Genomic DNA, 22,230 nt, shown 5'->3' with positions numbered 1-22,230 from the left:
TCACCAAAGTTTTGCATTTTATAGACACAATCGCCCCTGAAACCGTGCCAAGCAACGGCGGTACTTGATGGCTTTCCTTTCACAATCGACGTGGGGGGGGTGTGTGTGTAAAAAATAGCTTTCAGCACCTGGTATTCCCAGGCGGTCTCCCATTCAAGTACTAACCAGGCCCGACCCTGCTTAAGCTTCCGAGATCGGACGAGATCGGGCGTTCTCAGGGTAGTATGGCCGTAAGCCGTCAAGCTCTCCAAAGTTTTGCATTTTATAGACACAATCGCCCCTGAAACCGTGCCAAGCAACGGCGGTACTTGATGGCTTTCCTTTCACAATCGACGTGGGGGGGGGTAAAAATAGGCTTTCAGCACCTGGTATTCCCAGGCGGTCTCCCATTCAAGTACTACCCAGGCCCGACCCTGCTTTAGCTTCCGAGATCGGACGAGATCGGGCGTTTTCAGGGCAGTATGGCCGTAAGCCGTCAAACTCACCAAAGTTTTGCATTTTATGGACACAATCGCCCCTGAAACCGTGCCAAGCAATGGCGTTACTTGATGGCTTTCCTTTCACAATCGACGTGGGGTGGTAAAAATAGGCTTTCCGCACCTGGTATTGCCAGGCGGTCTCCCATTCAAGTACTAACCAGGCCCGACCCTGCTTTAGCTTCCGAGATCGGACGAGATCGGGCGTTCTCAGGGTAGTATGGCCGTATGCCGTCAGGTTCACCAAAGTTTTGCATTTTATAGACACAATCGCCCCTGAAACCGTGCCAAGCAACGGCGGTACTTGATGGCTTTCCTTTCACAATCGACGTGGGGGGGTAAAAAAAGGCTTTCAGCACCTGGTATTCCCAGGCATTCTCCCATTCAAGTAGTAACCAGGCCCGACACTGCTTTAGCTTCCGAGATCAGACGATATCGGGCGTTCTCAGGGCAGTATGGCAGTAAGCCGTCAAACTCACCAAAGTTTTGCATTTTATAGACACAATCGCCTCTGAAACCGTGCCAAGCAACGGTGGTACTTGATGGCTTTCCTTTCACAATCGACGTGGGGTGGTAAAAATAGGCTTTCAGCACCTGGTATTCCCAGGCGGTCTCCCATCCAAGTACTGACCAGGCCCGACCCTGCTTAAGCTTCCGAGATCGAACGAGATCAGGCGTTCTCAGGGTAGTATGGCCGTAAGCCGTCAAACTCACCAAAGTTTTGCATTTTATAGACACAATCGCCCCTGAAACCGTGCCAAGCAATGGCGGTACTTGATGGCTTTCCTCTCACAATCGACGTGGGGGGGGGTAAAAATAGGCTTTCAGCACCTGGTAGTCCCAGGCGGTCTCCCATTCAAGGACTAAACAGGCCCGACCCTGCTTCAGCTTCCGAGATCGGGCGTTCTCAGGGTAGTATGGCCGTAAGCCGTCAAACCCACCAAAGTTTTGCATTTTATAGACACAATCGCCCCTGAAACCGTGCCAAGCAACGGCGGTACTTGATGGCTTTCCTTTCACAATCGACGTGGGGGGGTAAAAAAAAGGCTTTCAGCACCTGGTATTCCCAGGCGGTCTCCCATTCAAGTACTAACCAGGCCCGACCCTGCTTAAGCTTACGAGATCGGACGATATCGGGCGTTCTCAGGGTAGTATGGCCGTAAGCCGTCAAGCTCACCAAAGTTTTGCATTTTATAGACACAATCGCCCCTGAAACCGTGCCAAGCAACGGCAGTACTTGATGGCTTTCCTTTCACAATCGACGTGGGGGGGGGGGTGTAAAAAAAGGCTTTCAGCTCCTGGTATTCCCAGGCGGTCTCCCATTCAAGTACTAACCAGGCCCGACCCTGCTTTAGCTTCCGAGATCGGATGATATCGGGCGTTTTCAGGGCAGTATGGCCGTAAGCCGTCAAACTCACCAAAGTTTTGCATTTTATGGACACAATCGCCCCTGAAACCGTGCCAAGCAACGGCGTTACTTGATGGCTTTCCTTTCACAATCGACGTGGGGTGGTAAAAATAGGCTTTCCGCACCTGGTATTCCCAGGCGGTCTCCCATTCAAGTACTAACCAGGCCCGACCCTGCTTTAGCTTCCAAGATCGGACGAGATCGGGCGTTCTCAGGGTAGTATGGCCGTAAGCCGTCAGGTTCACCAAAGTTTTGCATTTTATAGACACAATCGCCCCTGAAACCGTGCCAAGCAACGGCGGTACTTGATGGCTTTCCTTTCACAATCGACGTGGGGGGGGGGGGGGGGGGGTGTAAAAAATGGCTTTCGGCACCTGGTATTCCCAGGCGGTCTCCCATTCAAGTACTAACCAGGCCCGGCCCTGCTTTAGCTACCGAGATCGGACGAGATCGGGCGTTCTCAGGGTAGTTTGGCCGTAAGCCGTCAAACTCACCAACGTTTTGCATTTTATAGACACAATCACCCCTGAAACCGTGCCAAGCAACGGCGGTACTTGATGGCTTTCCTTTCACAATCGACGTGGGGGGGGTAAAAATAGGCTTTCAGCACCTGGTATTCCCAGGCGGTCTCCCATTCAAGTACTAACCAGGCCCGACCCTGCTTTAGCTTCCGAGATCGGACGAGATCGGGGGTTCTCAGGGTAGTATGGCCGTAAGCCGTCAAACTCACCAAAGTTTTGCATTTTATAGACACAATCACCCCTGAAACCGTGCCAAGCAACGGCGGTACTTGATGGCTTTCCTTTCACAATCGACGTGGGGGGGGGGGGGGTGTGTGTGTAAAAAATGGCTTTCGGCACCTGGTATTCCCAGGCGGTCTCCCATTCAAGTACTAACCAGGCCCGGCCCTGCTTTAGCTACCGAGATCGGACGAGATCGGGCGTTCTCAGGGTAGTTTGGCCGTAAGCCGTCAAACTCACCAACGTTTTGCATTTTATAGACACAATCACCCCTGAAACCGTGCCAAGCAACGGCGGTACTTGATGGCTTTCCTTTCACAATCGACGTGGGGGGGGTAAAAATAGGCTTTCAGCACCTGGTATTCCCAGGCGGTCTCCCATTCAAGTACTAACCAGGCCCGACCCTGCTTTAGCTTCCGAGATCGGACGAGATCGGGGGTTCTCAGGGTAGTATGGCCGTAAGCCGTCAAACTCACCAAAGTTTTGCATTTTATGGACACAATCGCCCCTGAAACCGTGCCAAGCAATGGCGGTACTTGATGGCTTTCCTTTCACAATCGACGTGGGGTGGTAAAAATAGGCTTTCCGCACCTGGTATTCCCAGGCGGTCTCCCATTCAAGTACTAACCAGGCCCGACCCTGCTTTAGCTTCCGAGATCGGACGAGATCAGGCGTTCTCAGGGTAGTATGGCCGTAAGCCGTCAGGTTCACCAAAGTTTTGCATTTTATAGACACAATCGCCCCTGAAACCGTGCCAAGCAACGGCGTTACTTGATGGCTTTCCTTTCACAATCGACATGGGGGGGGTAAAAAAAAGGCTTTCAGCACCTGGTATTCCCAGGCGGTCTCCCATTCAAGTACTAACCAGGCCCGACCCTGCTTAAGCTTCCGAGATCGGACGAGATCGGGCGTTCTCAGGGTAGTATGGCCGTAAGCCGTCAAGCTCACCAAAGTTTTGCATTTTATAGACACAATCGCCCCTGAAACCGTGACAAGCAACGGCGGTACTTGATGGCTTTCCTTTCACAATCAACGTGGGGGGGGGGGAGTGTGTGTAAAAAATGGCTTTCAGCACCTGGTATTCCCAGGCGGTCTCCCATTCAAGTACTAACCAGGCCCGGCCCTGCTTTAGCTACCGAGATCGGACGAGATCGGGCGTTCTCAGGGTAGTTTGGCCGTAAGCCGTCAAACTCACCAAAGTTTTGCATTTTATAGACACAATCACCCCTGAAACCGTGCCAAGCAACGGCGGTACTTGATGGCTTTCCTTTCACAATCGACGTGGGGGGGGTAAAAATAGGCTTTCAGCACCTGGTATTCCCAGGCGGTCTCCCATTCAAGTACTAACCAGGCCCGACCCTGCTTTAGCTTCCGAGATCGGACGAGATCAGGCGTTCTCAGGGTAGTATGGCCGTAAGCCGTCAAACCCACCAAAGTTTTGCATTTTATAGACACAATCGCCCCTGAAACCGCCAAGCAACGGCGGTACTTGATGGCTTTCCTTTCACAATCGACGTGGGGGGGGTAAAAAAAGGCTTTCAGCAACTGGTATTCCCAGGCGGTCTCCCATTCAAGTACTAACCAGGCCCGAGCCTGCTTTAGCTTCCAAGATCGGACGATATCGGGCGTTTTCAGGGCAGTATGGCCGTAAGCCGTCAAACTCACCAAAGTTTTGCATTTTATAGACACAATCGCCCCTGAAACCGTGCCAAGCAACGGCGTTACTTGATGGCTTTCCTTTCACAATCGACGTGGGGTGGTAAAAATAGGCTTTCCGCACCTGGTATTCCCAGGCGGTCTCCCATTCAAGTACTAACCAGGCCCGACCCTGCTTTAGTTTCCGAGATCGGACGAGATCGGGCGTTCTCAGGGTAGTATGGCCGTAAGCCGTCAGGCTCACCAAAGTTTTGCATTTTATAGACACAATCACCCCTGAAACCGTGCCAAGTGAAGGCGGTACTTGATGGCTTTCCTTTCACAATCGACGTGGGGGGGGGTAAAAATAGGCTTTCAGCACCTGGTATTCCCAGGCGGTCTCCCATTCAAGTACTAACGAGGCCCGACCCTGCTTTAGCTTCCGAGATCGGACGAGATCGGGCGTTCTCAGGGTAGTATGGCCGTAAGCCGTCAAACCCACCAAAGTTTTGCATTTTATAGACACAATCGCCCCTGAAACCGTGCCAAGCAACGGCGGTACTTGATGGCTTTCCTTTCACAATCGACGTGGGGGGGTAAAAAAAAGGCTTTCAGCACCTGGTATTCCCAGGCGGTCTCCCATTCAAGTACTAACCAGGCCCGACCCTGCTTAAGCTTCCGAGATCGGACGAGATCGGGCGTTCTCAGGGTAGTATGGCCGTAAGCCGTCAAGCTCACCAAAGTTTTGCATTTTATAGACACAATCGCCCCTGAAACAGTGACAAGCAACGGCGGTACTTGATGGCTTTCCTTTCACAACCGACGTGGGGGGGGGAGTGTGTGTAAAAAATGGCTTTCAGCACCTGGTATTCCCAGGCGGTCTCCCATTCAAGTACTAACCAGGCCCGGCCCTGCTTTAGCTACCGAGATCGGACGAGATCGGGCGTTCTCAGGGTAGTATGGCCGTAAGCCGACAAACCCACCAAAGTTTTGCATTTTATAGACACAATCGCCCCTGAAACCGTGCCAAGCAACGGCGGTACTTGATGGCTTTCCTTTCACAATCGACGTGGGGGGGGGTAAAAATAGGCTTTCAGCACCTGGTATTCCCAGGCGGTCTCCCATTCAAGTACTAACCAGGCCCGACCCTGCTTTAGCTTCCGAGATCGGACGAGATCGGGCGTTCTCAAGGTAGTATGGCCGTAAGCCGTCAAACCCACCAAAGTTTTGCATTTTATAGACACAATCGCCCCTGAAACCGTGCGAAGCAACGGCGGTACTTGATGGCTTTCCTTTCACAATCGACGTGGGGGGTTAAAAAAAAGGCTTTCAGCACCTGGTATTCCCAGGCGGTCTCCCATTCAAGTACTAACCAGGCCCGACCCTGCTTAAGCTTCCGAGATCGGACGAGATCGGGCGTTCTCAGGGTAGTATGGCCGTAAGCCGTCAAGCTCACCAAAGTTTTGCATTTTATAGACACAATCGCCCCTGAAACCGTGCCAAGCAACGGCGGTACTTGATGGCTTTCCTTTCACAATCGACGTGGGGGGGGGTAAAAAAAGGCTTTCAGCTCCTGGTATTCCCAGGCGGTCTCCCATTCAAGTACTAACCAGGCCCGACCCTGCATTCGCTTCCGAGATCGGATGATATCGGGCGTTTTCAGGGCAGTATAGCCGTAAGCCGTCAAACTCACCAAAGTTTTGCATTTTATGGACACAATCGCCCCTGAAACCGTGCCAAGCAATGGCGTTACTTGATGGCTTTCCTTTCACAATCGACGTGGGGTGGTAAAAATAGGCTTTCCGCACCTGGTATTCCCAGGCGGTCTCCCATTCAAGTACTAACCAGGCCCGACCCTGCTTTAGCTTCCGAGATCGGACGAGATCGGGCGTTCTCAGGGTAGTATGGCCGTAAGCCGTCAGGTTCACCAAAGTTTTGCATTTTATAGACACAATCGCCCCTGAAACCGTGCCAAGCAATGGCGGTACTTGATGGCTTTCCTTTCACAATCGACGTGGGGGGGGTAAAAATAGGCTTTTAGCACCTGGTAGTCCCAGGCGGTCTCCCATTCAAGGACTAAACAGGCCCGACCCTGCTTCAGCTTCCGAGATCGGGCGTTCTCAGGGTAGTATGGCCGTAAGCCGTCAAACCCACCAAAGTTTTGCATTTTATAGACACAATCGCCCCTGAAACCGTGCCAAGCAACGGCGGTACTTGATGGCTTTCCTTTCACAATCGACGTGGGGGGGTAAAAAAAAGGCTTTCAGCACCTGGTATTCCCAGGCGGTCTCCCATTCAAGTACTAACCAGGCCCGACCCTGCTTAAGCTTCCGAGATCGGACGAGATCGGGCGTTCTCAGGGTAGTATGGCCGTAAGCCGTCAAGCTCACCAAAGTTTTGCATTTTATAGACACAATCGCCCCTGAAACCGTGCCAAGCAACGGCGGTACTTGATGGCTTTCCTTTCACAATCGACGTGGGGGGGGGGTGTGTGTGTGTAAAAAATGGCTTTCAGCACCTGGTATTCCCAGGCGGTCTCCCATTCAAGTACTAACCAGGCCCGGCCCTGCTTTAGCTACCGAGATCGGACGAGATCGGGCGTTCTCAGGGTAGTTTGGCCGTAAGCCGTCAAACTCACCAAAGTTTTGCATTTTATAGACACAATCACCCCTCAAAAACCGTGCCAAGCAACGGCGGTACTTGATGGCTTTCCTTTCACAATCGACGTGGGGGGGGTAAAAATAGGCTTTCAGCACCTGGTATTCCCAGGCGGTCTCCCATTCAAGGACTAAACAGGCCCGACCCTGCTTCAGCTTCCGAGATCGGGCGTTCTCAGGGTAGTATGGCCGTAAGCCGTCAAACCCACCAAAGTTTTGCATTTTATAGACACAATCGCCCCTGAAACCGTGCCAAGCAACGGCGGTACTTGATGGCTTTCCTTTCACAATCGACGTGGGGGGGTAAAAAAAAGGCTTTCAGCACCTGGTATTCCCAGGCGGTCTCCCATTCAAGTACTAACCAGGCCCGACCCTGCTTAAACGATCGGACGAGATCGGGCGTTCTCAGGGTAGTATGGCCGTAAGCCGTCAAGCTCACCAAAGTTTTGCATTTTATAGACACAATCGCCCCTGAAACCGTGCCAAGCAACGGCGGTACTTGATGGCTTTCCTTTCACAATCGACGTGGGGGGGGGGGTAAAAAAAGGCTTTCAGCTCCTGGTATTCCCAGGCGGTCTCCCATTCAAGTACTAACCAGGCCCGACCCTGCTTTAGCTTCCGAGATCGGATGATATCGGGCGTTTTCAGGGCAGTATGGCCGTAAGCCGTCAAACTCACCAAAGTTTTGCATTTTATGGACACAATCGCCCCTGAAACCGTGCCAAGCAACGGCGTTACTTGATGGCTTTCCTTTCACAATCGACGTGGGGTGGTAAAAATAGGCTTTCCGCACCTGGTATTCCCAGGCGGTCTCCCATTCAAGTACTAACCAGGCCCGACCCTGCTTTAGCTTCCGAGATCGGACGAGATCGGGCGTTCTCAGGGTAGTATGGCCGTAAGCCGTCAGGTTTACCAAAGTTTTGCATTTTATAGACACAATCGCCCCTGAAACCGTGCCAAGCAACGGCGGTACTTGATGGCTTTCCTTTCACAATCGACGTGGGGGGGGGGTGTGTGTGTAAAAAATGGCTTTCAGCACCTGGTATTCCCAGGCGGTCTCCCATTCAAGTACTAACCAGGCCCGGCCCTGCTTTAGCTACCGAGATCGGACGAGATCGGGCGTTCTCAGGGTAGTATGGCCGTAAGCCGTCAAGCTCACCAAAGTTTTGCATTTTATAGACACAATCACCCCTGAAACCGTGCCAAGCAACGGCGGTACTTGATGGCTTTCCTTTCACAACCGACGTGGGGGGGGGAGTGTGTGTAAAAAATGGTTTTCAGCACCTGGTATTCCCAGGCGGTCTCGCATTCAAGTACTAACCAGGCCCGGCCCTGCTTTAGCTACCGAGATCGGACGAGATCGGGCGTTCTCAGGGTAGTATGGCCGTAAGCCGACAAACCCACCAAAGTTTTGCATTTTATAGACACAATCGCCCCTGAAACCGTGCCAAGCAACGGCGGTACTTGATGGCTTTCCTTTCACAATCGACGTGGGGGGGGGTAAAAATAGGCTTTCAGCACCTGGTATTCCCAGGCGGTCTCCCATTCAAGTACTAACCAGGTCCGACCCTGCTTTAGCTTCCGAGATCGGACGAGATCGGGCGTTCTCAAGGTAGTATGGCCGTAAGCCGTCAAACCCACCAAAGTTTTGCATTTTATAGACACAATCGCCCCTGAAACCGTGCGAAGCAACGGCGGTACTTGATGGCTTTCCTTTCACAATCGACGTGGGGGGGGGGTGTAAAAAAAGGCTTTCAGCTCCTGGTATTCCCAGGCGGTCTCCCATTCAAGTACTAACCAGGCCCGACCCTGCTTTAGCTTCCGAGATCGGATGATATCGGGCGTTTTCAGGGCAGTATGGCCGTAAGCCGTCAAACTCACCAAAGTTTTGCATTTTATGGACACAATCGCCCCTGAAACCGTGCCAAGCAACGGCGTTACTTGATGGCTTTCCTTTCACAATCGACGTGGGGTGGTAAAAATAGGCTTTCCGCACCTGGTATTCCCAGGCGGTCTCCCATTCAAGTACTAACCAGGCCCGACCCTGCTTTAGCTTCCAAGATCGGACGAGATCGGGCGTTCTCAGGGTAGTATGGCCGTAAGCCGTCAGGTTCACCAAAGTTTTGCATTTTATAGACACAATCGCCCCTGAAACCGTGCCAAGCAACGGCGGTACTTGATGGCTTTCCTTTCACAATCGACGTGGGGGGGGGGGGGGGGTGTGTGTAAAAAATGGCTTTCAGCACCTGGTATTCCCAGGCGGTCTCCCATTCAAGTACTAACCAGGCCCGGCCCTGCTTTAGCTACCGAGATCGGACGAGATCGGGCGTTCTCAGGGTAGTTTGGCCGTAAGCCGTCAAACTCACCAACGTTTTGCATTTTATAGACACAATCACCCCTGAAACTGTGCCAAGCAACGGCGGTACTTGATGGCTTTCCTTTCGCAATCGACGTGGGGGGGGTAAAAATAGGCTTTCAGCACCTGGTATTCCCAGGCGGTCTCCCATTCAAGTACTAACCAGGCCCGACCCTGCTTTAGCTTCCGAGATCGGACGAGATCGGGGGTTCTCAGGGTAGTATGGCCGTAAGCCGTCAAACTCACCAAAGTTTTGCATTTTATGGACACAATCGCCCCTGAAACCGTGCCAAGCAATGGCGGTACTTGATGGCTTTCCTTTCACAATCGACGTGGGGTGGTAAAAATAGGCTTTCCGCACCTGGTATTCCCAGGCGGTCTCCCATTCAAGTACTAACCAGGCCCGACCCTGCTTTAGCTTCCGAGATCGGACGAGATCGGGCGTTCTCAGGGTAGTATGGCCGTAAGCCGTCAGGTTCATCAAAGTTTTGCATTTTATAGACACAATCGCCCCTGAAACCGTGCCAAGCAACGGCGGTACTTGATGGCTTTCCTTTCACAATCGACGTGGGGGGGGTAAAAAAAGGCTTTCAGCACCTGGTATTCCCAGGCGGTCCCCCATCCAAGTACTAGCCAGGCTTGACCCTGCTTCAGCTTCCGAGATCGGGCGTTCTCAGGGTAGTATGGCCGTAAGCCGTCAGGTTCACCAAAGTTTTGCATTTTATAGACACAATCGCCCCTGAAACCGTGCCAAGCAACGGCGGTACTTGATGGCTTTCCTCTCACAATCGACGTGGGGGGGGGTAAAAATAGGCTTTCAGCACCTGGTAGTCCCAGGCGGTCTCCCATTCAAGGACTAAACAGGCCCGACCCTGCTTCAGCTTCCGAGATCGGGCGTTCTCAGGGTAGTATGGCCGTAAGCCGTCAAACCCACCAAAGTTTTGCATTTTATAGACACAATCGCCCCTGAAACCGTGCCAAGCAACGGCGGTACTTGATGGCTTTCCTTTCACAATCGACGTGGGGGGGTAAAAAAAAGGCTTTCAGCACCTGGTATTCCCAGGCGGTCTCCCATTCAAGTACTAACCAGGCCCGACCCTGCTTAAGCGATCGGACGAGATCGGGCGTTCTCAGGGTAGTATGGCCGTAAGCCGTCAAGCTCACCAAAGTTTTGCATTTTATAGACACAATCGCCCCTGAAACCGTGCCAAGCAACGGCGGTACTTGATGGCTTTCCTTTCACAATCGACGTGGGGGGGGGGGGTAAAAAAAGGCTTTCAGCTCCTGGTATTCCCAGGCGGTCTCCCATTCAAGTACTAACCAGGCCCGACCCTGCTTTAGCTTCCGAGATCGGATGATATCGGGCGTTTTCAGGGCAGTATGGCCGTAAGCCGTCAAACTCACCAAAGTTTTGCATTTTATGGACACAATCGCCCCTGAAACCGTGCCAAGCAACGGCGTTACTTGATGGCTTTCCTTTCACAATCGACGTGGGGTGGTAAAAATAGGCTTTCCGCACCTGGTATTCCCAGGCGGTCTCCCATTCAAGTACTAACCAGGCCCGACCCTGCTTTAGCTTCCGAGATCGGACGAGATCGGGCGTTCTCAGGGTAGTATGGCCGTAAGCCGTCAGGTTTACCAAAGTTTTGCATTTTATAGACACAATCGCCCCTGAAACGGTGCCAAGCAACGGCGGTACTTGATGGCTTTCCTTTCACAATCGACGTGGGGGGGGGGGTGTGTGTGTAAAAAATGGCTTTCAGCACCTGGTATTCCCAGGCGGTCTCCCATTCAAGTACTAACCAGGCCCGGCCCTGCTTTAGCTACCGAGATCGGACGAGATCGGGCGTTCTCAGGGTAGTATGGCCGTAAGCCGTCAAGCTCACCAAAGTTTTGCATTTTATAGACACAATCACCCCTGAAACCGTGCCAAGCAACGGCGGTACTTGATGGCTTTCCTTTCACAACCGACGTGGGGGGGGGAGTGTGTGTAAAAAATGGCTTTCAGCACCTGGTATTCCCAGGCGGTCTCGCATTCAAGTACTAACCAGGCCCGGCCCTGCTTTAGCTACCGAGATCGGACGAGATCGGGCGTTCTCAGGGTAGTATGGCCGTAAGCCGACAAACCCACCAAAGTTTTGCATTTTATAGACACAATCGCCCCTGAAACCGTGCCAAGCAACGGCGGTACTTGATGGCTTTCCTTTCACAATCGACGTGGGGGGGGGTAAAAATAGGCTTTCAGCACCTGGTATTCCCAGGCGGTCTCCCATTCAAGTACTAACCAGGTCCGACCCTGCTTTAGCTTCCGAGATCGGACGAGATCGGGCGTTCTCAAGGTAGTATGGCCGTAAGCCGTCAAACCCACCAAAGTTTTGCATTTTATAGACACAATCGCCCCTGAAACCGTGCGAAGCAACGGCGGTACTTGATGGCTTTCCTTTCACAATCGACGTGGGGGGTTAAAAAAAAGGCTTTCAGATCCTGGTATTCCCAGGCGGTCTCCCATTCAAGTACTAACCAGGCCCGACCCTGCTTAAGCTTCCGAGATCGGACGAGATCGGGCGTTCTCAGGGTAGTATGGCCGTAAGCCGTCAAGCTCACCAAAGTTTTGCATTTTATAGACACAATCGCCCCTGAAACCGTGCCAAGCAACGGCGGTACTTGATGGCTTTCCTTTCACAATCGACGTGGGGGGGGGGTAAAAAAAGGCTTTCAGCTCCTGGTATTCCCAGGCGGTCTCCCATTCAAGTACTAACCAGGCCCGACCCTGCATTAGCTTCCGAGATCGGATGATATCGGGCGTTTTCAGGGCAGTATGGCCGTAAGCCGTCAAACTCACCAAAGTTTTGCATTTTATGGACACAATCGCCCCTGAAACCGTGCCAAGCAATGGCGTAAATTGATGGCTTTCCTTTCACAATCGACGTGGGGTGGTAAAAATAGGCTTTCCGCACCTGGTATTCCCAGGCGGTCTCCCATTCAAGTACTAACCAGGCCCGACCCTGCTTTAGCTTCCGAGATCGGACGAGATCGGGCGTTCTCAGGGTAGTATGGCCGTAAGCCGTCAGGTTCACCAAAGTTTTGCATTTTATAGACAAAATCGCCCCTGAAACCGTGCCAAGCAATGGCGGTACTTGATGGCTTTCCTTTCACAATCGACGTGGGGGGGGTAAAAATAGGCTTTTAGCACCTGGTAGTCCCAGGCGGTCTCCCATTCAAGGACTAAACAGGCCCGACCCTGCTTCAGCTTCCGAGATCGGGCGTTCTCAGGGTAGTATGGCCGTAAGCCGTCAAACCCAACAAAGTTTTGCATTTTATAGACACAATCGCCCCTGAAACCAGGCCAAGCAACGGCGGTACTTGATGGCTTTCCTTTCACAATCGACGTGGGGGGGTAAAAAAAAGGCTTTCAGCACCTGGTATTCCCAGGCGGTCTCCCATTCAAGTACTAAACAGGCCCGACCCTGCTTAAGCTTCCGAGATCGGACGAGATCGGGCGTTCTCAGGGTAGTATGGCCGTAAGCCGTCAAGCTCACCAAAGTTTTGCATTTTATAGACACAATCGCCCCTGAAACCGTGCCAAGCAACGGCGGTACTTGATGGCTTTCCTTTCACAATCGACGTGGGGGGGGGGGGGGGGGGTGTCAAAAATGGCTTTCGCCACCTGGTATTCCCAGGCGGTCTCCCATTCAAGTACTAACCAGGCCCGGCCCTGCTTTAGCTACCGAGATCGGACGAGATCGGGCGTTCTCAGGGTAGTTTGGCCGTAAGCCGTCAAACTCACCAAAATTTTGCATTTTATAGACACAATCACCCCTCAAAAACCGTGCCAAGCAACGGCGGTACTTGATGGCTTTCCTTTCACAATCGACGTGGGGGGGGGTAAAAATAGGCTTTCAGCACCTGGTATTCCCAGGCGGTCTCCCATTCAAGTACTAACCAGGCCCGACACTGCTTCAGCTTCCGAGATCGGACGAGATCGGGCGTTCTCAGGGTAGTATGGCCGTAAGCCGTCAAATGCACCAAAGTTTTGCATTTTATAGACACAATCGCCCCTGAAACCGTGCCAAGCAACGGCGGTACTTGATGGCTTTCCTTTCACAATCGACATGGGGGGGTAAAAAAAAGGCTTTCAGCACCTGGTATTCCCAGGCGGTCTCCCATTCAAGTACTAACCAGGCCCGACCCTGCTTAAGCTTCCGAGATCGGACGAGATCGGGCGTTCTCAGGGTAGTATGGCCGTAAGCCGTCAAACTCACCAAAGTTTTGCATTTTATAGACACAATCGCCCCTGAAACCGTGCCAAGCAACGGCGGTACTTGATGGCTTTCCTTTCACAATCGACGTGTGGGGGGTAAAAAAAGGCTTTCAGCACCTGGTATTCCCAGGCGGTCTCCCATCCAAGTACTAGCCAGGCTTGACCCTGCTTCAGCTCCCGAGATCGGGCGTTCTCAGGGTAGTATGGCCGTAAGCCGTCAAACTCATCAAAGTTGTGCATTTTATAGACACAATCGCCACAATCGTTTTCCTTTCACAATCGACGTGGGGTGGTAAAAATAGGCTTTCAGCACCTGGTATTCCCAGGCGGTCTCCTATTCAAGTACTAACCAGGCCCGACCCTGCTTTAGCTACCGAGATCGGACGAGATTGGGCGTTTTCAGGGTAGTATGGCCGTAAGCCGTCAAACTCACCAAAGTTTTGCATTTTATAGACACAATCGCCCCTGAAACCGAGCCAAGCAACGGCGGTACTTGATGGCTTTCCTTTCACAATCGACGTGGGGGGGGGGTAAAAAAAGGCTTTCAGCACCTGGTATTCGCAGGCGGTCTCCCATCCAGGTACTAACCAGGCCCGACCCTGCTTTAACTTCCGAGATCGGACGAGATCGAGCGTTCTCAAGGTAGAATGGCCGTAAGCCGTCAAACCCACCAAAGTTTTGCATTTTATAGACACAATCGCCCATGAAACCGTGCCAAGCAACGGCGGTACTTGATGGCTTTCCTTTCACAATCGACGTGGGGGGGTAAAAAAAGGCTTTCAGCACCTGGTATTCCCAGGCGGTCTCCCATTCAAGTACTAACCAGGCCCAACCCTGCTTTAGCTTCCGAGATCGGACGATATCGGGCGTTTTCAGGGCAGTATGGCCGTAAGCCGTCAAACTCACCAAAGTTTTGCATTTTATAGACACAATCGCCCCTGAAACCGTGCCAAGCAACGGCGTTACTTGATGGCTTTCCTTTCACAATCGACGTGGGGTGGTAAAAATAGGCTTTCCGCACCTGGTATTCCCAGGCGGTCTCCCATTCAAGTACTAAGCAGGCCCGACCCTGCTTTAGCTTCCGAGATCGGACGAGATCGGGCGTTCTCAGGGTAGTATGGCCGTAAGCCGTGAAGCTCACCAAAGTTTTGCATTTTATAGACACAATCGCCCCTGAAACCGTGCCAAGCAACGGCGGTACTTGATGGCTTTCCTTTCACAATCGACGTGGGGGGGTAAAAAAAAGGCTTTCAGCACCTGGTATTCCCAGGCGGTCTCCCATTCAAGTACTAACTTGGCCTGACCCTGCTTTAGCTTCCGAGATCGGACGAGATCGGGCGTTCTCAAGGTAGTATGGCCGTAAGCCGTCAGGCTCACCAAAGTTTTGCATTTTATAGACACAATCGCCCCAGAAACCGTGCCAAGCAACGGCGGTACTTGATGGCTTTCCTTTCACAATCGACGTGGGGGGGTAAAAAAAGGCTTTCAGCACCTGGTATTCCCAGGCGGTCTCCCATTCAAGTACTAACCAGGCCCAACCCTGCTTTAGCTTCCGAGATCGGACGATATCGGGCGTTTTCAGGGCAGTATGGCCGTAAGCCGTCAAACTCACCAAAGTTTTGCATTTTATAGACACAATCGCCCCTGAAACCGTGCCAAGCAACGGCGTTACTTGATGGCTTTCCTTTCACAATCGACGTGGGGTGGTAAAAATAGGCTTTCCGCACCTGGTATTCCCAGGCGGTCTCCCATTCAAGTACTAAGCAGGCCCGACCCTGCTTTAGCTTCCGAGATCGGACGAGATCGGGCGTTCTCAGGGTAGTATGGCCGTAAGCCGTGAAGCTCACCAAAGTTTTGCATTTTATAGACACAATCGCCCCTAAAACCGTGCCAAGCAACGGCGGTACTTGATGGCTTTCCTTTCACAATCGACGTGGGGGGGGTAAAAAAAGGCTTTCAGCACCTGGTATTCCCAGGCGGTCCCCCATCCAAGTACTAGCCAGGCTTGACCCTGCTTCAGCTTCCGAGATCGGGCGTTCTCAGGGTAGTATGGCCGTAAGCCGTCAGGTTCACCAAAGTTTTGCATTTTATAGACACAATCGCCCCTGAAACCGTGCCAAGCAACGGCGGTACTTGATGGCTTTCCTTTCACAATCGACGTGGGGGGGGTTTGTGTGTAAAAAATGGCTTTCAGCACCTGGTATTCCCAGGCGGTCTCCCATTCAAGTACTAACCAGGCCCGGCCCTGCTTTAGCTACCGAGATCGGACGAGATCGGGCGTTCTCAGGGTAGTTTGGCCATAAGCCGTCAAACTCACCAAAGTTTTGCATTTTATAGACACAATCACCCCTGAAACCGTGCCAAGCAACGGCGGTACTTGATGGCTTTCCTTTCACAATCGACGTGGGGGGGGGTAAAAATAGGCTTTCAGCACCTGGTATTCCCAGGCGGTCTCCCATTCAAGTACTAACCAGGCCCGACCCTGCTTTAGCTTCCGAGATCGGACGAGATCGGGCGTTCTCAGGGTAGTATGGCCGTAAGCCGACAAACCCACCAAAGTTTTGCATTTTATAGACACAATCGCCCCTGAAACCGTGCCAAGCAACGGCGGTACTTGATGGCTTTCCTTTCACAATCGACGTGGGGGGTTAAAAAAAAGGCTTTCAGCACCTGGTATTCCCAGGCGGTCTCCCATTCAGGTACTAACCAGGCCCGACCCTGCTTAAGCTTCCGAGATCGGACGAGATCGGGCGTTCTCAGGGTAGTATGGCCGTAAGCCGTCAAGCTCACCAAAGTTTTGCATTTTATAGACACAATCGCCCCTGAAACCGTGCCAAGCAACGGCGGTACTTGATGGCTTTCCTTTCACAATCGACGTGGGGGGGGTGTGTGTGTAAAAAATGGCTTTCAGCACCTGGTATTCCCAGGCGGTCTCCCATTCAAGTACTAACCAGGCCCGGCCCTGCTTTAACTACCGAGATCGGACGAGATCGGGCGTTCTCAGGGTAGTTTGGCCGTAAGCCGTCAAACTCACCAACGTTTTGCATTTTATAGACACAATCACCCCTGAAACCGTGCCAAGCAACGGCGGTACTTGATGGCTTTCCTTTCACAATCGACGTGGGGGGGGGTAAAAATAGGCTTTCAGCACCTGGTATTCCCAGGCGGTCTCCCATTCAAGTACTAACCAGGCCCGACCCTGCTTTAGCTTCCGAGATCGGACGAGATCGGGCGTTCTCAGGGTAGTATGGCCGTAAGCCGACAAACCCACCAAAGTTTTGCATTATATAGACACAATCGCCCCTGAAACCGTGCCAAGCAACGGCGGTACTTGATGGCTTTCCTTTCACAATCGACGTGGGGGGGTAAAAAAAAGGCTTTCAGCACCTGGTATTCCCAGGCGGTCTCCCATTCAAGTACTAACTTGGCCTGACCCTGCTTTAGCTTCCGAGATCGGACGAGATCGGGCGTTCTCAAGGTAGTATGGCCGTAAGCCGTCAAACCCACCAAAGTTTTGCATTTTATAGACACAATCGCCCCTGAAACCGTGCGAAGCAACGGCGGTACTTGATGGCTTTCCTTTCACAATCGACGTGGGGGGTTAAAAAAAAGGCTTTCAGCACCTGGTATTCCCAGGCGGTCTCCCATTCAAGTACTAACCAGGCCCGACCCTGCTTAAGCTTCCGAGATCGGACGAGATCGGGCGTTCTCAGGGTAGTATGGCCGTAAGCCGTCAAGCTCTCCAAAGTTTTGCATTTTATAGACACAATCGCCCCTGAAACCGTGCCAAGCAACGGCGGTACTTGATGGCTTTCCTTTCACAATCGACGTGGGGGGGGGGTAAAAAAAGGCTTTCAGCTCCTGGTATTCCCAGGCGGTCTCCCATTCAAGTACTAACAAGGCCCGACCCTGCTTTAGCTTCCGAGATCGGATGATATCGGGCGTTTTCAGGGCAGTATGGCCGTAAGCCGTCAAACTCACCAAAGTTTTGCACTTTATGGACACAATCGCCCCTGAAACCGTGCCAAGCAATGGCGTTACTTGATGGCTTTCCTTTCACAATCGACGTGGGGTGGTAAAAATAGGCTTTCCGCACCTGGTATTCCCAGGCGGTCTCCCATTCAAGTACTAACCAGGCCCGACCCTGCTTTAGCTTCCGAGATCGGACGAGATCGGGCGTTCTCAGGGTAGTATGGCCGTAAGCCGTCAGGTTCACCAAAGTTTTGCATTTTATAGACACAATCGCCCCTGAAACCGTGCCAAGCAACGGCGGTACTTGATGGCTTTCCTTTCACAATCGACGTGGGGGGGGTAAAAAAAGGCTTTCAGCAACTGGTATTCCCAGGCATTCTCCCATTCAAGTAGTAACCAGGCCCGACACTGCTTTAGCTTCCGAGATCAGACGATATCGGGCGTTCTCAGGGTAGTATGGCCGTAAGCCGTCAAACTCTCCAAAGCTTTGCATTTTATAGACACAATCGCCCCTGAAACCGTGCCAAGCAACGGCGGTACTTGATGGCTTTCCTTTCACAATCGACGTGGGGGGGGGGTAAAAAAAGGCTTTCAGCACCTGGTATTCCCAGGCGGTCTCCCATCCAAGTACTAACCAGGCCCGACCCTGCTTTAACTTCCGAGATCGGACGAGATCGGGCGTTCTCAAGGTAGTATGGCCGTAAGCCGTCAAACCCTCCAAAGTTTTGCATTTTATAGACACAATCGCCCCTGAAACCGTGCCAAGCAACGGCGGTACTTGATGGCTTTCCTTTCACAATCGACGTGGGGGGGGGGGGTAAAAAAAGGCTTTCAGCTCCTGGTATTCCCAGGCGGTCTCCCATTCAAGTACTAACCAGGCCCGACCCTGCTTTAGCTTCCGAGATCGGATGATATCGGGCGTTTTCAGGGCAGTATGGCCGTAAGCCGTCAAACTCACCAAAGTTTTGCATTTTATGGACACAATCGCCTCTGAAACCGTGCCAAGCAACGGCGTTACTTGATGGCTTTCCTTTCACAATCGACGTGGGGTGGTAAAAATAGGCTTTCCGCACCTGGTATTCCCAGGCGGTCTCCCATTCAAGTACTAACCAGGCCCGACCCTGCTTTAGCTTCCGAGATCGGACGAGATCGGGCGTTCTCAGGGTAGTATGCCCGTAAGCCGTGAGATTCACCAAAGTTTTGCATTTTATAGACACAATCGCCCCTGAAACCGTGCCAAGCAATGGCGGTACTTGATGGCTTTCCTTTCACAATCGACGTGGGGGGGGTAAAAATAGGCTTTCAGCACCTGGTAGTCCCAGGCGGTCTCCCATTCAAGGACTAAACAGGCCCGACCCTGCTTCAGCTTCCGAGATCGGGCGTTCTCAGGGTAGTATGGCCGTAAGCCGTCAAACCCACCAAAGTTTTGCATTTTATAGACACAATCGCCCCTGAAACCGTGCCAAGCAACGGCGGTACTTGATGGCTTTCCTTTCACAATCGACGTGGGGGGGTAAAAAAAAGGCTTTCAGCACCTGGTATTCCCAGGCGGTCTCCCATTCAAGTACTAACCAGGCCCGACCCTGCTTAAGCTTCCGAGATCGGACGAGATCGGGCGTTCTCAGGGTAGTATGGCCGTAAGCCGTCAAGCTCACCAAAGTTTTGCATTTTATAGACACAATCGCCCCTGAAACCGTGCCAAGCAACGACGGTACTTGATGGCTTTCCTTTCACAATCGACGTGGGGGGGGGGGGGGGTGTAAAAAATGGCTTTCAGCACCTGGTATTCCCAGGCGGTCTCCCATTCAAGTACTAACCAGGCCCGGCCCTGCTTTAGCTACCGAGATCGGACGAGATCGGGCGTTCTCAGGGTAGTTTGGCCGTAAGCCGTCAAACTCACCAAAGTTTTGCATTTTATAGACACAATCACCCCTGAAACCGTGCCAAGCAACGGCGGTACTTGATGGCTTTCCTTTCACAATCGACGTGGGGGGGTAAAAAAAAGGCTTTCAGCACCTGGTATTCCCAGGCGGTCTCCCATTCAAGTACTAACCAGGTCCGACCCTGCTTTAGCTTCCGAGATCGGACGAGATCGGGCGTTCTCAGGGTAGTATGGCCGTAAGCCGTCAAACAAACCAAAGTTTTGCATTTTATAGACACAATCGCCCCTGAAACCGTGCCAAGCAACGGCGGTACTTGATGGCTTTCCTTTCACAATCGACGTGGGGGGGTAAAAAAAAGGCTTTCAGCACCTGGTATTCCCAGGCGGTCTCCCATTCAAGTACTAACCAGGCCCGACCCTGCTTAAGCTTCCAAGATCAGACGAGATCGGGCGTTCTCAGGGTAGTATGGCCGTAAGCCGTCAAGCTCACCAAAGTTTTGCATTTTATAGACACAATCGCCCCTGAAACCGTGACAAGCAACGGCGGTACTTGATGGCTTTCCTTTCACAATCGACGTGGGGGGGGCTAAAAAAGGCTTTCAGCACCTGGTATTCCCAGGCGGTCTCCCATCCAAGTACTAGCCATGTTTGACCCTGCTTCAGCTTCCGAGATCGGGCGTTCTCAGGGTAGTATGGCCGTGAGCCGTCAAACTCATCAAAGTTGTGCATTTTATAGACACAATCGCCACAATCGCTTTCCTTTCACAATCGACGTGGGGTGGTAAAAATAGGCTTTCAGCACCTGGTATTCCCAGGCGGCCTCCCATTCAAGTACTAACCAGGCCCGACCCTGCTTTAGCTACCGAGATCGGACGAGATTGGGCATTTTCAGGGTAGTATGGCCGTAAGCCGTCAAACTCACCAAAGCTTTGCATTTTATAGACACAATCGCCCCTGAAACCGTGCCAAGCAACGGCGGTACTTGATGGCTTTCCTTTCACAATCGACGTGGGGGGGGTAAAAAAAGGCTTTCAGCACCTGGTATTCCCAGGCGGTCCCCCATCCAAGTACTAGCCAGGATTGACCCTGCTTCAGCTTCCGAGATCGGGCGTTCTCAGGGTAGTATGGCCGTAAGCCGCCAAAATCATCAAAGTTGTGCATTTTATAGACACAATCGCCACAATCGCTTTCCTTTCACAATCGACGTGGGGTGGTAAAAATAGGCTTTTAGCAACTGGTATTCCCAGGCATTCTCCCATTCAAGTAGTAACCAGGCCCGACCCTGCTTTAGCTTCCGAGATCGGACGAGATCGGGCGTTCTCAGGGTAGTATGGCCGTAAGCCGTCAGGTACACCAAAGTTTTGCATTTTATAGACACAATCGCCCCTGAAACCGTGCCAAGCAACGGCGGTACTTGATGGCTTTCCTTTCACAATCGACGTGGGGGGGGTAGAAAAAGGCTTTCAGCAACTGGTATTCCCAGGCATTCTCCCATTCAAGTAGTAACCAGGCCCGACCCTGCTTTAGCTTCCGAGATCAGACGATATCGGGCGTTCTCAGGGCAGTATGGCCGTAAGCCGTCAAACTCACCAAAGTTTTGCATTTTATAGACACAATCGCCTCTGAAACCGTGCCAAGCAACGGTGGTACTTGATGGCTTTCCTTTCACAATCGACGTGGGGTGGTAAAAATTGGCTTTCAGCACCTGGTATTCCCAGGCGGTCTCCCATCCAAGTACTGACCAGGCCCGACCCTGCTTTAACTTTCGAGATCAGACGAGATCGGGCGTTCTCAGGGTAGTATGGCCGTAAGCCGTCAAACTCACCAAAGTTTTGCATTTTATAGACACAATCGCCCCTGAAACCGTGCCAAGCAATGGCGGTACTTGATGGCTTTCCTTTCACAATCGACGTGGGGGGGGGGTAAAAATAGGCTTTCAGCACCTGGTAGTCCCAGGCGGTCTCCCATTCAAGGACTAAAAAGGCCCGACCCTGCTTCAGCTTCCGAGATCGGGCGTTCTCAGGGTAGTATGGCCGTAAGCCGACAAACCCACCAACGTTTAGCATTTTATAGACACAATCGCCCCTGAAACCGTGCCAAGCAACGGCGGTACTTGATGGCTTTCCTTTCACAATCGACGTGGGGGGGTAAAAAAAAGGCTTTCAGCACCTGGTATTCCCAGGCGGTCTCCCATTCAAGTACTAACCAGGCCCGACCCTGCTTAAGCTTCCGAGATCGGACGAGATCAGGCGTTCTCAGGGTAGTATGGCCGTAAGCCGTCAAGCTCACCAAAGTTTTGCATTTTATAGACACAATCGCCCCTGAAACCGTGCCAAGCAACGGCGGTACTTGATGGCTTTCCTTTCACAATCGACGTGGGGGGGGGTGTGTGTGTAAAAAATGGCTTTCAGCACCTGGTATTCCCAGGCGGTCTCCCATTCAAGTACTAACCAGGCCCGGCCCTGCTTTAGCTACCGAGATTGGACGAGATCGGGCGTTCTCAGGGTAGTTTGGCCGTAAGCCGTCAAACTCAACAAAGTTTTGCATTTTATAGACACAATCACCCCTGAAACCGTGCGAAGCAACGGCGGTACTTGATGGCTTTCCTTTCACAATCGACGTGGGGGGGGGTAAAAATATGCTTTCAGCTCCTGGTATTCCCAGGCGGTCTCCCATTCAAGTACTAACCAGGCCCGACCCTGCTTTAGCTTCCGAAATCGGATGATATCGGGCGTTTTCAGGGCAGTATGGCCGTAAGCCGTCAAACTCACCAAAGTTTTGCATTTTATGGACACAATCGCCCCTGAAACCGTGCCAAGCAATGGCGTTACTTGATGGCTTTC

The 22,230-nt window shown here is 52.3% G+C and overlaps 13 non-coding genes and 67 pseudogenes across 13 annotated transcripts; all 80 read right to left on the bottom strand.

The window, feature by feature from the left end:
* Positions 1-116: 116 nt before the first annotated feature.
* On the bottom strand, positions 117-236 carry LOC147053177 (5S ribosomal RNA). Its single transcript, XR_015067102.1, has one exon. It is a non-coding gene; the product is annotated as a 5S ribosomal RNA (ribosomal RNA).
* A 117-nt stretch (positions 237-353) lies between these two features.
* LOC147053176 (5S ribosomal RNA) lies at positions 354-473 on the bottom strand. Its single transcript, XR_015067083.1, has one exon. It is a non-coding gene; the product is annotated as a 5S ribosomal RNA (ribosomal RNA).
* Positions 474-588: 115 nt separating this feature from the next.
* On the bottom strand, positions 589-708 carry LOC147053175 (5S ribosomal RNA; annotated as a pseudogene).
* Positions 709-1,058: 350 nt separating this feature from the next.
* LOC147053174 (5S ribosomal RNA) lies at positions 1,059-1,178 on the bottom strand (annotated as a pseudogene).
* Positions 1,179-1,521: 343 nt separating this feature from the next.
* LOC147053173 (5S ribosomal RNA) lies at positions 1,522-1,641 on the bottom strand (annotated as a pseudogene).
* A 121-nt stretch (positions 1,642-1,762) lies between these two features.
* On the bottom strand, positions 1,763-1,882 carry LOC147053172 (5S ribosomal RNA; annotated as a pseudogene).
* Positions 1,883-1,997: 115 nt separating this feature from the next.
* Positions 1,998-2,117, bottom strand: LOC147053171 (5S ribosomal RNA; annotated as a pseudogene).
* A 129-nt stretch (positions 2,118-2,246) lies between these two features.
* Positions 2,247-2,366, bottom strand: LOC147053170 (5S ribosomal RNA; annotated as a pseudogene).
* Positions 2,367-2,482: 116 nt separating this feature from the next.
* On the bottom strand, positions 2,483-2,602 carry LOC147053169 (5S ribosomal RNA; annotated as a pseudogene).
* Positions 2,603-2,732: 130 nt separating this feature from the next.
* LOC147053168 (5S ribosomal RNA) lies at positions 2,733-2,852 on the bottom strand (annotated as a pseudogene).
* A 116-nt stretch (positions 2,853-2,968) lies between these two features.
* On the bottom strand, positions 2,969-3,088 carry LOC147053167 (5S ribosomal RNA; annotated as a pseudogene).
* Positions 3,089-3,203: 115 nt separating this feature from the next.
* Positions 3,204-3,323, bottom strand: LOC147053166 (5S ribosomal RNA; annotated as a pseudogene).
* A 117-nt stretch (positions 3,324-3,440) lies between these two features.
* LOC147053165 (5S ribosomal RNA) lies at positions 3,441-3,560 on the bottom strand. The gene has a single exon (XR_015067055.1). It is a non-coding gene; the product is annotated as a 5S ribosomal RNA (ribosomal RNA).
* A 127-nt stretch (positions 3,561-3,687) lies between these two features.
* Positions 3,688-3,807, bottom strand: LOC147053164 (5S ribosomal RNA; annotated as a pseudogene).
* A 116-nt stretch (positions 3,808-3,923) lies between these two features.
* LOC147053163 (5S ribosomal RNA) lies at positions 3,924-4,043 on the bottom strand (annotated as a pseudogene).
* Positions 4,044-4,157: 114 nt separating this feature from the next.
* Positions 4,158-4,277, bottom strand: LOC147053162 (5S ribosomal RNA; annotated as a pseudogene).
* A 115-nt stretch (positions 4,278-4,392) lies between these two features.
* On the bottom strand, positions 4,393-4,512 carry LOC147053161 (5S ribosomal RNA; annotated as a pseudogene).
* A 117-nt stretch (positions 4,513-4,629) lies between these two features.
* LOC147053160 (5S ribosomal RNA) lies at positions 4,630-4,749 on the bottom strand (annotated as a pseudogene).
* Positions 4,750-4,865: 116 nt separating this feature from the next.
* LOC147053159 (5S ribosomal RNA) lies at positions 4,866-4,985 on the bottom strand. The gene has a single exon (XR_015067054.1). It is a non-coding gene; the product is annotated as a 5S ribosomal RNA (ribosomal RNA).
* Positions 4,986-5,110: 125 nt separating this feature from the next.
* LOC147053158 (5S ribosomal RNA) lies at positions 5,111-5,230 on the bottom strand (annotated as a pseudogene).
* Positions 5,231-5,347: 117 nt separating this feature from the next.
* On the bottom strand, positions 5,348-5,467 carry LOC147053157 (5S ribosomal RNA; annotated as a pseudogene).
* A 116-nt stretch (positions 5,468-5,583) lies between these two features.
* On the bottom strand, positions 5,584-5,703 carry LOC147053156 (5S ribosomal RNA). The gene has a single exon (XR_015067052.1). It is a non-coding gene; the product is annotated as a 5S ribosomal RNA (ribosomal RNA).
* A 117-nt stretch (positions 5,704-5,820) lies between these two features.
* On the bottom strand, positions 5,821-5,940 carry LOC147053155 (5S ribosomal RNA; annotated as a pseudogene).
* Positions 5,941-6,055: 115 nt separating this feature from the next.
* Positions 6,056-6,175, bottom strand: LOC147053154 (5S ribosomal RNA; annotated as a pseudogene).
* Positions 6,176-6,517: 342 nt separating this feature from the next.
* On the bottom strand, positions 6,518-6,637 carry LOC147053153 (5S ribosomal RNA). The gene has a single exon (XR_015067050.1). It is a non-coding gene; the product is annotated as a 5S ribosomal RNA (ribosomal RNA).
* A 128-nt stretch (positions 6,638-6,765) lies between these two features.
* Positions 6,766-6,885, bottom strand: LOC147053152 (5S ribosomal RNA; annotated as a pseudogene).
* Positions 6,886-7,229: 344 nt separating this feature from the next.
* LOC147053151 (5S ribosomal RNA) lies at positions 7,230-7,343 on the bottom strand (annotated as a pseudogene).
* Positions 7,344-7,462: 119 nt separating this feature from the next.
* On the bottom strand, positions 7,463-7,582 carry LOC147053150 (5S ribosomal RNA; annotated as a pseudogene).
* Positions 7,583-7,697: 115 nt separating this feature from the next.
* On the bottom strand, positions 7,698-7,817 carry LOC147053149 (5S ribosomal RNA; annotated as a pseudogene).
* A 126-nt stretch (positions 7,818-7,943) lies between these two features.
* Positions 7,944-8,063, bottom strand: LOC147053148 (5S ribosomal RNA; annotated as a pseudogene).
* A 125-nt stretch (positions 8,064-8,188) lies between these two features.
* LOC147053147 (5S ribosomal RNA) lies at positions 8,189-8,308 on the bottom strand (annotated as a pseudogene).
* Positions 8,309-8,425: 117 nt separating this feature from the next.
* LOC147053146 (5S ribosomal RNA) lies at positions 8,426-8,545 on the bottom strand (annotated as a pseudogene).
* Positions 8,546-8,665: 120 nt separating this feature from the next.
* Positions 8,666-8,785, bottom strand: LOC147053145 (5S ribosomal RNA; annotated as a pseudogene).
* A 115-nt stretch (positions 8,786-8,900) lies between these two features.
* On the bottom strand, positions 8,901-9,020 carry LOC147053144 (5S ribosomal RNA; annotated as a pseudogene).
* Positions 9,021-9,150: 130 nt separating this feature from the next.
* Positions 9,151-9,270, bottom strand: LOC147053143 (5S ribosomal RNA; annotated as a pseudogene).
* A 116-nt stretch (positions 9,271-9,386) lies between these two features.
* LOC147053142 (5S ribosomal RNA) lies at positions 9,387-9,506 on the bottom strand (annotated as a pseudogene).
* Positions 9,507-9,621: 115 nt separating this feature from the next.
* Positions 9,622-9,741, bottom strand: LOC147053141 (5S ribosomal RNA; annotated as a pseudogene).
* Positions 9,742-9,857: 116 nt separating this feature from the next.
* LOC147053140 (5S ribosomal RNA) lies at positions 9,858-9,967 on the bottom strand (annotated as a pseudogene).
* Positions 9,968-10,310: 343 nt separating this feature from the next.
* LOC147053139 (5S ribosomal RNA) lies at positions 10,311-10,424 on the bottom strand (annotated as a pseudogene).
* Positions 10,425-10,544: 120 nt separating this feature from the next.
* LOC147053138 (5S ribosomal RNA) lies at positions 10,545-10,664 on the bottom strand (annotated as a pseudogene).
* Positions 10,665-10,779: 115 nt separating this feature from the next.
* On the bottom strand, positions 10,780-10,899 carry LOC147053137 (5S ribosomal RNA; annotated as a pseudogene).
* Positions 10,900-11,026: 127 nt separating this feature from the next.
* Positions 11,027-11,146, bottom strand: LOC147053136 (5S ribosomal RNA; annotated as a pseudogene).
* A 125-nt stretch (positions 11,147-11,271) lies between these two features.
* On the bottom strand, positions 11,272-11,391 carry LOC147053135 (5S ribosomal RNA; annotated as a pseudogene).
* A 117-nt stretch (positions 11,392-11,508) lies between these two features.
* Positions 11,509-11,628, bottom strand: LOC147053134 (5S ribosomal RNA; annotated as a pseudogene).
* Positions 11,629-11,744: 116 nt separating this feature from the next.
* Positions 11,745-11,864, bottom strand: LOC147053133 (5S ribosomal RNA; annotated as a pseudogene).
* A 118-nt stretch (positions 11,865-11,982) lies between these two features.
* LOC147053132 (5S ribosomal RNA) lies at positions 11,983-12,102 on the bottom strand (annotated as a pseudogene).
* A 115-nt stretch (positions 12,103-12,217) lies between these two features.
* Positions 12,218-12,337, bottom strand: LOC147053131 (5S ribosomal RNA; annotated as a pseudogene).
* Positions 12,338-12,679: 342 nt separating this feature from the next.
* LOC147053130 (5S ribosomal RNA) lies at positions 12,680-12,799 on the bottom strand (annotated as a pseudogene).
* A 128-nt stretch (positions 12,800-12,927) lies between these two features.
* LOC147053129 (5S ribosomal RNA) lies at positions 12,928-13,047 on the bottom strand (annotated as a pseudogene).
* A 119-nt stretch (positions 13,048-13,166) lies between these two features.
* On the bottom strand, positions 13,167-13,286 carry LOC147053128 (5S ribosomal RNA; annotated as a pseudogene).
* Positions 13,287-13,402: 116 nt separating this feature from the next.
* On the bottom strand, positions 13,403-13,522 carry LOC147053127 (5S ribosomal RNA). The gene has a single exon (XR_015067047.1). It is a non-coding gene; the product is annotated as a 5S ribosomal RNA (ribosomal RNA).
* A 312-nt stretch (positions 13,523-13,834) lies between these two features.
* Positions 13,835-13,954, bottom strand: LOC147053126 (5S ribosomal RNA; annotated as a pseudogene).
* Positions 13,955-14,072: 118 nt separating this feature from the next.
* Positions 14,073-14,192, bottom strand: LOC147053125 (5S ribosomal RNA; annotated as a pseudogene).
* Positions 14,193-14,307: 115 nt separating this feature from the next.
* Positions 14,308-14,427, bottom strand: LOC147053124 (5S ribosomal RNA; annotated as a pseudogene).
* A 115-nt stretch (positions 14,428-14,542) lies between these two features.
* On the bottom strand, positions 14,543-14,662 carry LOC147053123 (5S ribosomal RNA; annotated as a pseudogene).
* Positions 14,663-14,778: 116 nt separating this feature from the next.
* Positions 14,779-14,898, bottom strand: LOC147053122 (5S ribosomal RNA; annotated as a pseudogene).
* Positions 14,899-15,013: 115 nt separating this feature from the next.
* Positions 15,014-15,133, bottom strand: LOC147053121 (5S ribosomal RNA; annotated as a pseudogene).
* A 115-nt stretch (positions 15,134-15,248) lies between these two features.
* Positions 15,249-15,368, bottom strand: LOC147053120 (5S ribosomal RNA; annotated as a pseudogene).
* A 116-nt stretch (positions 15,369-15,484) lies between these two features.
* Positions 15,485-15,594, bottom strand: LOC147053119 (5S ribosomal RNA; annotated as a pseudogene).
* A 124-nt stretch (positions 15,595-15,718) lies between these two features.
* On the bottom strand, positions 15,719-15,838 carry LOC147053118 (5S ribosomal RNA; annotated as a pseudogene).
* A 117-nt stretch (positions 15,839-15,955) lies between these two features.
* Positions 15,956-16,075, bottom strand: LOC147053117 (5S ribosomal RNA). Its single transcript, XR_015067125.1, has one exon. It is a non-coding gene; the product is annotated as a 5S ribosomal RNA (ribosomal RNA).
* Positions 16,076-16,191: 116 nt separating this feature from the next.
* Positions 16,192-16,311, bottom strand: LOC147053116 (5S ribosomal RNA). Its single transcript, XR_015067183.1, has one exon. It is a non-coding gene; the product is annotated as a 5S ribosomal RNA (ribosomal RNA).
* A 124-nt stretch (positions 16,312-16,435) lies between these two features.
* LOC147053115 (5S ribosomal RNA) lies at positions 16,436-16,555 on the bottom strand (annotated as a pseudogene).
* A 117-nt stretch (positions 16,556-16,672) lies between these two features.
* On the bottom strand, positions 16,673-16,792 carry LOC147053114 (5S ribosomal RNA). The gene has a single exon (XR_015067124.1). It is a non-coding gene; the product is annotated as a 5S ribosomal RNA (ribosomal RNA).
* A 116-nt stretch (positions 16,793-16,908) lies between these two features.
* Positions 16,909-17,028, bottom strand: LOC147053113 (5S ribosomal RNA; annotated as a pseudogene).
* A 116-nt stretch (positions 17,029-17,144) lies between these two features.
* LOC147053112 (5S ribosomal RNA) lies at positions 17,145-17,264 on the bottom strand. Its single transcript, XR_015067046.1, has one exon. It is a non-coding gene; the product is annotated as a 5S ribosomal RNA (ribosomal RNA).
* Positions 17,265-17,382: 118 nt separating this feature from the next.
* On the bottom strand, positions 17,383-17,502 carry LOC147053111 (5S ribosomal RNA; annotated as a pseudogene).
* Positions 17,503-17,617: 115 nt separating this feature from the next.
* On the bottom strand, positions 17,618-17,737 carry LOC147053110 (5S ribosomal RNA; annotated as a pseudogene).
* Positions 17,738-18,091: 354 nt separating this feature from the next.
* LOC147053109 (5S ribosomal RNA) lies at positions 18,092-18,211 on the bottom strand. The gene has a single exon (XR_015067188.1). It is a non-coding gene; the product is annotated as a 5S ribosomal RNA (ribosomal RNA).
* A 120-nt stretch (positions 18,212-18,331) lies between these two features.
* On the bottom strand, positions 18,332-18,451 carry LOC147053108 (5S ribosomal RNA; annotated as a pseudogene).
* A 115-nt stretch (positions 18,452-18,566) lies between these two features.
* On the bottom strand, positions 18,567-18,686 carry LOC147053107 (5S ribosomal RNA; annotated as a pseudogene).
* Positions 18,687-19,028: 342 nt separating this feature from the next.
* LOC147053106 (5S ribosomal RNA) lies at positions 19,029-19,148 on the bottom strand. Its single transcript, XR_015067045.1, has one exon. It is a non-coding gene; the product is annotated as a 5S ribosomal RNA (ribosomal RNA).
* Positions 19,149-19,273: 125 nt separating this feature from the next.
* Positions 19,274-19,393, bottom strand: LOC147053105 (5S ribosomal RNA; annotated as a pseudogene).
* Positions 19,394-19,509: 116 nt separating this feature from the next.
* Positions 19,510-19,629, bottom strand: LOC147053104 (5S ribosomal RNA; annotated as a pseudogene).
* A 116-nt stretch (positions 19,630-19,745) lies between these two features.
* On the bottom strand, positions 19,746-19,865 carry LOC147053103 (5S ribosomal RNA; annotated as a pseudogene).
* A 312-nt stretch (positions 19,866-20,177) lies between these two features.
* LOC147053102 (5S ribosomal RNA) lies at positions 20,178-20,297 on the bottom strand (annotated as a pseudogene).
* Positions 20,298-21,080: 783 nt separating this feature from the next.
* On the bottom strand, positions 21,081-21,200 carry LOC147053101 (5S ribosomal RNA; annotated as a pseudogene).
* Positions 21,201-21,544: 344 nt separating this feature from the next.
* On the bottom strand, positions 21,545-21,664 carry LOC147053100 (5S ribosomal RNA; annotated as a pseudogene).
* Positions 21,665-21,789: 125 nt separating this feature from the next.
* Positions 21,790-21,909, bottom strand: LOC147053099 (5S ribosomal RNA; annotated as a pseudogene).
* Positions 21,910-22,026: 117 nt separating this feature from the next.
* LOC147053098 (5S ribosomal RNA) lies at positions 22,027-22,146 on the bottom strand (annotated as a pseudogene).
* Positions 22,147-22,230: the final 84 nt, after the last annotated feature.

The sequence above is a fragment of the Syngnathus leptorhynchus genome, chromosome 8 (assembly GCF_054491065.1).
Source record: "Syngnathus leptorhynchus isolate UIUO chromosome 8, UIUO_Slep, whole genome shotgun sequence".
Classification (NCBI taxonomy): Eukaryota; Metazoa; Chordata; class Actinopteri; order Syngnathiformes; family Syngnathidae; genus Syngnathus; species Syngnathus leptorhynchus.
The sequence above is the reverse complement of the archived record's forward strand: the minus strand, read 5'-3'. Positions and strand labels throughout refer to the sequence as shown.